This window comes from Littorina saxatilis, linkage group LG5 (genome assembly GCF_037325665.1).
Source record: "Littorina saxatilis isolate snail1 linkage group LG5, US_GU_Lsax_2.0, whole genome shotgun sequence".
Taxonomy (NCBI): Eukaryota; Metazoa; Mollusca; class Gastropoda; order Littorinimorpha; family Littorinidae; genus Littorina; species Littorina saxatilis.
The window spans coordinates 61,814,102-61,823,318 of record NC_090249.1 but is presented as its reverse complement, the minus strand read 5'-3'; the positions used below and the strand labels follow the sequence as shown (position 1 = coordinate 61,823,318).

Here is a 9,217-nt window from a genome sequence, read left to right as displayed (position 1 = left end):
AAGAAACGTAGCAACAAAAAAGGAAACAGTATAAGAGAGAAGAAGCTAGAGCAGGCAAAAAGAGTTTGCAAAGAAGAAAGAATAAAGTGCTCAAGACAACAGGCCTCAGAGGGAATGGCCGTGCACTGCCAATCCAAAAGAGGCCTACAGAAGGTGAAGAACGAAAGAAGGGAAGGCACAGAAGAGGGTAAGTACAGAAGGGCTGAAGAAGGAACAGAGGTGGATAAAAGGAAAGAGTAAGAGGAAAAGAAAGGGAATGAGAGTGAAGAAGAAAAGGAGGAGAGTGACGATTCAACAAACACCCAAAGATTGCATTTTGAAAACGCACATAAAAATTCTCGCCTATGAAGGCGAGCACACTCCCGGCCGAAGCTGCATGCAGCTTCCAAAACTCTAAACAAGGTAAACTTGAAATAATCATTAGTCACAATAATATCAACAATGAAATAGAAAACTTGAAATTGTTCACCCAGTCTTTAAGGCCAAAAAAGTCAAAGGGTAATCCGCTTTAGACTGGCCTGAGCCAAGAAGCAAACCAGCATTACGCTGTCAACGAGTCTTTCAAAAGTTAAACAGACAATGTCAAAAACAGTAATCACTGCTACTCAGTGTCTTTCAAGTGGAGTGGGACCAGCTTGTGAATGGGTCGGTCGATGAAAGATGTCTGCACCTTAGGCAAACCTTTGGTCGTCTTCACCGAGGTCGAGACCCGCAGCTGAACCGACCGAATCAAGCCATCGCCACCTGGATATGTCTTCTCGACGCGGGCCATTCTCCAGGTGCCTCTCGGAGCTCCATCTTCAATGAGAAGAACAACCATGCCAGGCTGCACAGCGTCCTTCTGGTGAAACCACTTTCGTCTCGGCTGCAGTGTTGGCAGATACTCTTTCTTCCACCTAGTCCAGAATTGTTCTACCAGGTACTGTACTCTCCTCCATCTCTTTCTTGAATACTGATCTTCCTTCTGGAAGGTTCCTGGAGGTGGAAAGATCGGTTCCGGTTTCAGTGTGAGCAGGTGGTTGGGTGTCAGAGGTTCGCAAGAAGTCGGGTCTTCCAGCTGAGTCACGCAGAGAGGCCTGTTATTGACCACACTGGCGACTTCATGGAACAAAGTTGAAAGAGTGTCTGAAGTAAGCCTGCTTCCATGCTCCAAGAGCAGTCCGGAGAACACCTGGCGAACAGTTCTGATGAGTCGTTCCCAGACGCCTCCAAAGTGGCTGGCATGAGGAGGATTGAAGATGAAGTTGCAGTTCCGTTCAACCATTTCTTTGACTACCCTGTCTGGATCCATTTCATGACGAGCTTGTCTAAACTCTCGAGCTGCACCGACGAAGTTGGTTCCCCTGTCACATCGAATAGTCTTGACATTTCCGCGGATTGCAATAAATCTTCGAAGTCCACAGATGAAAGAGTCCGTGGTCATGTCTTCTAAGACTTCCAGATGGACAGCACGTGATGCAAGGCAGGTGAGGATCAGTCCATATCGTTTCGCTTCCTTCCTGCCGTGCCGTACTGTGAAGGGTCCAAAGCAATCCAGGCCAGTGTTGGTGAAGGGAGGTGAAGCTTCTATTCTCTCTGCAGGGAGATCAGCCATTCTCTGCTCCATTGGTCTTCCTCTCAGTCTGGCGCAAGGAACACACCTGTGGATTACAGATGTAACCAGGCGACGTGCACCACAGATCCACAATCCTCTTGACTGTAGGGCTGCTAAAGTAGTCGTACGACCTTGATGTCCAACTTTCTTATGGTGATACCTGGTAAGAAGCAGAGACAAGTGAGACTCGCGTGGCAGTATGAGAGGATGTTTGATCTTGTGGTCTTCCTCAGAACTTGACAGGCGTCCACCAACTCTGAGCAGGCCCTCCTTGTCAGTGTAGGCAGCGAGACGTTTCAACTCTGCATGAGTGGATCGCGATGCAACAGGATAGTAGATCAACTGTACGCTCCTGACGAGCCGCTCAAATGCAGTTTCCCTATCTTCCAGGGGGGTCGCAACCGAATCTCTGCTTGGAGTAGTTGTTTTCTGGATCAGGCGCAGCCAGGTCATGATGCGCATCACCACTTGAATCAGCTTCTCGAGTGTGGAGAATCCTTTGACCAATTCCTCTGCATCATCTCGAGGTTTCGTTGGTGCACACACGAAATGGGATCTCACTTCTCGGTCATTGTCTTCAACAGGCACGTCTGGTGGGTCATACTGAAGATTTTCTTGTCGTAGGAAGTCAGGACCAGAGAACCAACAGGAATTCTTCAAGTCTTGCACGCAAAGACCTCTTGATGCATAGTCAGCAGGGTTCTCTTTCGTTGTCACGTGATGCCACTGATGAGGCTGGCTGAAGTCCTGAATCATTTGCAGGCGGTTTGACACGAACACGTGGAACTTCTTTGTCTGGTTGTAGATGTAGCCGAGGACAACACGAGAGTCAGTCCAAAAGTAGTGTTGAGCCTCTAGGTGGCCAAGTTCTTTCTCCAGGAAACGAGCTATCTTCACAGCTAGCACTGCAGCTTGGAGTTCAAGTCGGGGAATGGTAACAGCTCGAATTGGAACAACCTTAGCCTTCGCCATCAACAGTGAGCTGTGAATGTTACCCTCAGCATCCGAGAGCTTGACATAGGAGCATTCGCCATACCCCTTGCTGGATGCATCTGCAAAGTGATGAAACTCGATTCCACTCCAAGGAAGAGGGGCGTTTGTGAAGTAACATCTTGGCACTTGGAGGGAAGACAACGATCGAAGGTCGTGGATCCATTCATTCCATCGAGTCAGGATGGAGGGGGGAAGTTCTTGATCCCAGCTGATTCCCTCTTTGCAGGCTTCTTGAAGAATTTGGCGACCTCTCAAAATGATAGGTGAAACTAGACCCAGGGGGTCAAAGATGGAGGCCACAGTAGACAAGACACCACGCTTTGTTACTTGCGTTGCCTTCGTTTCATGGACAAAGTGTAGTGTGTCAGTCTCCAGATTCCATCGGATTCCTAGAGCTCTTTCAATTGACCTTTTGCTCTGGTCTAGCCCGTCTTCTACGCTGCTGGACTTCACGACCTGAGTGGTAGAAAATGAAGACATGACCCGACTGTCGTTGGAAGCGATTTTATGGAGCCGCAGGTTTCCTTTCACGCAGATTTCTACAGCTCCCTGGAGAAGCTCCACGGCTGTAGATGTGTCAGGTCTGGAGCTCAAACCGTCGTCGACATAGAAGTCGTTTTGAATGAAGTCGGCAGCTTCTGGGCTGATGCTCTGGTTGTCTTTAGCTAATGTCTTCAGCCCAAAATTTGCACAGCCAGGGGAGGACGCTGCTCCAAACAAGTGCACCCTCATTCGGTGGTCAACTGGAGCTGCATTCAAGTCATTGTTCGGCCACCACAGAAATCTCAGGTAGTCTCTGTGTTGAGGGAGGACGTGAAACTGGTGAAACATTCGCTCCACATCACAGGAAAAGGCCACTGGATACCAACGAAATCGGCACAAGACACCCAGTAATGAGTTCAGTTGGTCTGGTCCACAAAGGAGAAAGTCATTGAGTGAAACGTCATTGCATTTGGCTGCACAATCGAAAACCACTCGTATCTTTCCCGGCTTGTTGGGATTGTAGACTCCGTGGTGAGGGATATACCATGTTGGGCTACTGCTGATCTCCGCCTCTGGCACTATTTCAGCATCTCGTCTTTCCACCATTTGGCTCATGAATTCTCCATAGAGTTGAAAATGCTCTGGACTGGAGAGGAACCGACGTTTCAAACTGTAAAGTCTCCGTAGTGCTAAATGCCTGTTTGGAGGAAGTAGGGGTTCTCCATCCTTGAAGGGCAAGGGCATCTGGTAATGTCCCTCACTGTTCAGCTCAATGCCTTCACTGAGAATGTTCATAAACTTTCTGTCTTCTTGAGAGGATGGGGGGTCATCAGGACAAGTAAAGTCTGTTTCCAGTAGCCTGATCAGGTGCTCGTTAGTGCGATCTCTAGTGCGAAAACAGAAGGCAGATTTTCTGGTGGGCGGTCTTGGCTGTTCGAGAGTCTTTGAAGCGAAGGCGTTTGCAGGGGGTCCATCTTGTTCACATGATGCCGCGACCTCTCCAACTAGGCCCCAGCCCAGTCTCGTTCGTTGAGCGTAGGGTTGGCCAGGTTCACCGAAAACTACTTCCAAAGGGCGTAGAGCTTCAGATACATTGACGCCCAATAGAATGGCGATGGGAGCATCCAAGAGAGGGGGGAAACAGTGGGCGATGTGTTCAAGATGAGACATGGAAAGTATAGTGTCTCGCGTGGGAATCTGGCTCCGATCAACACTGATCTCTGGGTGGGAATAGGCTTTCGGAACTTTGAGAGTCTCTTCAGAATCATAGGCTCTCACACGTAGATTGGAGAACGATTTGCATTCCACTGTTTCTGCCTTGGAGGTCATAGTGGTCAGTGTCAAAACAGAGTCCTGTGCTCCCAGGTTAAGCCTGTTCATCACCGAATCGCTAAGGAAAGTCGTGTCACTCATGGTATCGAGCATGGCGTAGACGAGTATTTCCTTGCTTGGGTCCAGTCCAGACGAGACATATACTGGCATATAGAGGGAGTAAAGTCTTGTGGTGATGTGGTGATCGACGGCATAACTCTTCTTGACTTCATCAAAGAGGCATTCTCCACATTTGGTAGTGCCAACAAACTTCATATCAGTTTCCTCGTCAATCAAAGAGACTTGGTGAGTGGCTTTGTGCGTGGGATTGAAATCCGGGTCGTGCATTATTGTAACATGCTTCATTTTGCAAGTGTCACAGGAAACCTTAGCAAAACACCCTTTGGCAGCATGGAAGCCTCTCAAACACTTGAAACAAAGCTTTCGTTTGATCGCAAACTCCTTTCGTTCTGCGTAGGGTTTTTCTGCCAACTTCTTGCAATCTGGGGTAAAGTGTTTATCATTACAATAAAGACAACCTCTTTGTGCAGGAAACGTATTTGTTGCTGGGTCCTTTGCAGTGTCTTCTCCCGGCTTGTTCTCCTGTTCCGGTTTGTCCACTTCGCTGATTGTTGTGTAGGTCTGCTTGCCCTTGGCCTTGGTAGACTGTGACTGGTCAGCACCTCGTTTTCTACCTTTATTGTGAAGATCTGCTTCGTGAAGAGCTTCACATTTGCTATCCAGAAACTTGACAAAGGTGGCAAAACTTGGATATCTGCCACAGGAGAGCTTGCTATCAGCAACACGTTGCCCCCATGACAATGCTAGTGAGTCTGGAAGCTTGTGGGCTAGACGCTTGATTTGTGCAGGGTCTTCTAGGATACTAAGTCCAGTTATCTTCTTTGCCATCACACAGCACTGTCTGAGAAAGTCTACGTAGTTTCTGAGGGAGACTGTATCCTTATCCTTCACTTCTGGCCATGCCTCCAGTCTTTCTTTCAATGCCTCGGCAATGGTGTAGTCTTCTCCAAAACGCCCTTTCAATATTTTTAAGGCACTATTGTAGGACTCTTCTCCGAGGTCATAGTAGAGATCACCAACGGCAACTTTGGCTGGACCTTCGATGAATTCTCGAAGCATCAGCATTTTATCTTCTGGTCCAACTGCACTGTTCCTCACCATGTGCTGAAAGGCTGCAAACCATGATGGATACTCTAAGGGGTCCCCTCTGAACACTGGTGGCTTTGGAACGGGAAGCCTGCTAATTGTGAGAGCATCTGCGATTGACTTTGCGAGGTTGACGTAGGTGGTTGGAACGGCATCTTCTTGGGGATAAATGCAATGTCTCTGTTCATGCAAGCTATCCGTGTTAGTCTGAGCGGAGAAAGCAGGATACCTTGAGGTGAAGGGTGGCGCGCTGGCATTCAGTGAATGTTCGCTCTGTATGGGCAGTCCTTGACCTGCTTGGGGTTGTCCTTGTGAGGAATGTGGCCACTGACTCAGATCAGACTTGAAGTTGACTTGTGTGTTCATAGGAGTGTCTCGACGCAGGCCGTTGGAGTTATGAAAAGTTGCTGGAACTCTAGTATGATCTTTATGCACCTGGTCGAACCTTGGGTCGGTGTTCCTTGGAATATGATGAAACATGTTACTCAAATTAGCATCTGTCCCAAGGTTGTCACTCATGCTTGGTTGGGCATAATTCGTCTGTGAGGCTGTTCCTTTATGAGGCCTTGTAGTGGGATTTACCCTGTCTGTTATGCCTTGGTTTTCAGTGCGAGATAAGAACAGTTCATTGATGGGATCACACCGGGGCAAGGAGTTTAGGAGGGAGTTTGCTTCATCCTTTGGGGCTGCTGGATTGAGAGCGTCTTCTACGGCATTGGCTACGTTCAATTCCATTTGTAGTCTTGCTCTGTCTTCTTCCAGCTTTACTTGAATCATTTGGTTTTCAAGCTCCTGAAAGCGCCTCGCCTCCTCCATTTCCCGCTGAGCTTCTTCTTGCTTTATCTTCTGTAAGCGTTCAGTTTCCTCCATTTCCCGTCGGAAATCTTCTAGTCTGATCTTCTGTAAGCGTTCAGTCTCCTCCATTCCTCGTTGAACCTCTTCCAGCTTGATCGTTCTCTTCTGTAGCTCCATTTGATGTCTCAGTTCAGCCTCTCTTCGTTGGGTTTCTTGAAGTTTTTCCATCATTTGGCACTTGGCTTGAAGAGCGGCTGCTTCTGATCGCGCAAGACGTCTACGAGAAGAAGTTGAAGAATGGGTCCCAGAAGAGTGCTTAGAGCTGGAGGAAATGGAAGAATTTCCTGGGTTTGTTTTAGTCTTTCTAGATTCATTTTCCTTACGCTTCAGATCTGTAACGTCATTTTGTTTAGTCTGGGTGAGCTGAACATCTGGGAGTTCTAGAGTAATTTGGGCTAATTGTTTAACTAGATTGTCAGAGATATCAAAAAGTTCAAAACAAGAGTCTTCGTATGGGGTAGACAGTTTCAGATATCTGACGGCTACAAGGCGTTCCTTTAGAGCTCGACATTGTTTCAACAGTATGGTATGTAGCTCGCGGGCCTTTTGTGGGCTTATTGAGCTACCAGCTTGTAGATTCTCCTGTATCTGGCCTACCAATTTCCCTACTTCTCGTATGTTTTCTTCTAAGTCTTTGGTCCGTGTGGGTCCAAGAGTCTTAACTGCGTCTGAGCTTGGACCTAATTGGCGGTGAGGTCTGGTGTCTGATGGTGATACATTAGATGCCTCTACTGGTCTGTCGGAGGTCTGGTTGGTGGATCTCGTCATATGGTGCTCTTCGTCTTGAGAAGTCTGTTTTGAAGCCTGGCTGTCTAGAGTGAAGGTTTCCTTAACTGTAGTTTCAGCTGAGGGCAGTGAAAGATGAATGTCGCTAAGATAAGTTATCTCTTTGGCGTGTGATTCTTGCAGGGGCTGACTGGCATCTTGATCTTGGTCGGCCATGGTGGGTGAGCTGCTTATGTCCTTTGATAAGAGGCGGAGAGATGACTAGGCGTAAACGTTGATGAGTCTTCTCTCGGCGCGTAGTTTTCACTGTACTCGCATTCAGTTTATGGGACACGCTAACTGCCTCTTTCTCACGCTGAAGAATTCACGCAGGTGATGATGTTACGGGAGGTTTATTGTTGTATTCCGTGACCATGACGCTGACCCTGGTGAAAACTACAAAAAGTAATTTAGAATACTAGAATAACTAAGATGAAACATCAAAGCACATTCTCATAAACGCATAACTTCAAACATGTTAATCACCTCTTTAAATGGCGAGACGGCGTCAAAGAAAGCACAAATCATTAAAGCATAATTATTACATTGACGTGACGCAGATTCCGGCTTAAGTAATAACTCATAACATTTAAATAACAGAATTAGTAACACTGAATAAACAAAATAGGCAGCGAAATTAAGCGAATCGTCCGAAGTCTCAAATAGTCAAATCCGGTCAGACCATGAATTCGCGCATAAATTATCAAAGTAAACTAGCTTAACCAACGTATATTTCCCTTTCGGCACTATAATTACACTGAGTTAACTGCGAATTTAAAATCAATAAAAAATGTCAAAATTACCCTACAAATTAAATACTCATCAAATCAAACTTGAAATTTCATCATCTACAGTTATTATTGCGGACAATTGATTCGCTCAAACAAAACAAGCCGATAATCAGCAGAAAACGCATAAACAACGTCCAAAAATATTCAAGAAAAACGTCTCGACATATGCGGCAAATCCGAGCACAAAGTCAGTTGCAAACGGTGCAATATAATAGGCATATTTCGGTAAACAATAAGGCAATCATAATGCAAACAATCAACAGATAAATCAACATACCTGTACTGCGCATTGTCCCATTAGAGAAACTAACTTCAGACCACAAACTTCACTGAAGTGTAAAAAAAAGAAAAGATAGGCTTCCTTGAACCTTAAGCCTACTGCCTCTGACGGTTGCCAGTGGAAAAATGACCTTCAATCGCTATTCAGTTCCCGCATACCCTTTTCTGAATAGTGCTCAATACAAAAACACAACTGAATTCTTTGGCCAAGCAACACAAGCACGAAATCAGCGCACACTTCGTTACAAAAACTCACGCCGATACCGGTGAAAGAGTGAAGCTTTGGATAACACGACCAACAAGAAGGAATAACAGAGGGGTCAACACACATTGAAGAAGGAGAGAGAGAAGGAAAGAAGGACAGAGGGTAGGAGGGAAAGAGAGAGAGAGGGGAAAGGAGGGAGAGAGGGAAGGAGGGAGAGAAAGGGAAGGAGAGGAGAAAGAGAAAGGACATAGAAATAGAGAGAGAGAGAGAGAGAGAGAGAGAGAGAGAGAGAGAGATATGGAAGAAAAGAAAGAAAGATAAAGAGATAGAAGTTAAAGAGACCTAAAAGAGCAGAAAGAAAGTAAAGAATGAAGAGCTAGCGAAAAGAACAGTAAAAAGAATGAATAAGGGAAGAACGTAGCAACAAAAAAGGAAACAGTATAAGAGAGAAGAAGCTAGAGCAGGCAAAAAGAGTTTGCAAAGAAGAAAGAATAAAGTGCTCAAGACAACAGGCCTCAGAGGGAATGGCCGTGCACTGCCAATCCAAAAGAGGCCTACAGAAGGTGAAGAACGAAAGAAGGGAAGGCACAGAAGAGGGTAAGTACAGAAGAGCTGAAGAAGGAACAGAGGTGGATAAAAGGAAAGAGTAAGAGGAAAAGAAAGGGAATGAGAGTGAAGAAGAAAAGGAGGAGAGTGACGATTCAACAAACACCCAAAGATTGCATTTTGAAAACGCACATAAAAATTCTCGCCTATGAAGGCGAGCACAGAGAG

At 46.3% G+C, this 9,217-nt stretch overlaps 1 protein-coding gene across 3 annotated transcripts in view; it reads right to left on the bottom strand.

The window, feature by feature from the left end:
* LOC138967659 (inactive tyrosine-protein kinase transmembrane receptor ROR1-like) overlaps positions 1-9,217 on the bottom strand; it is a 515,394-nt gene that overhangs the window by 504,879 nt on the left and 1,298 nt on the right. The gene's annotated exons all lie outside the window — the stretch shown is intronic.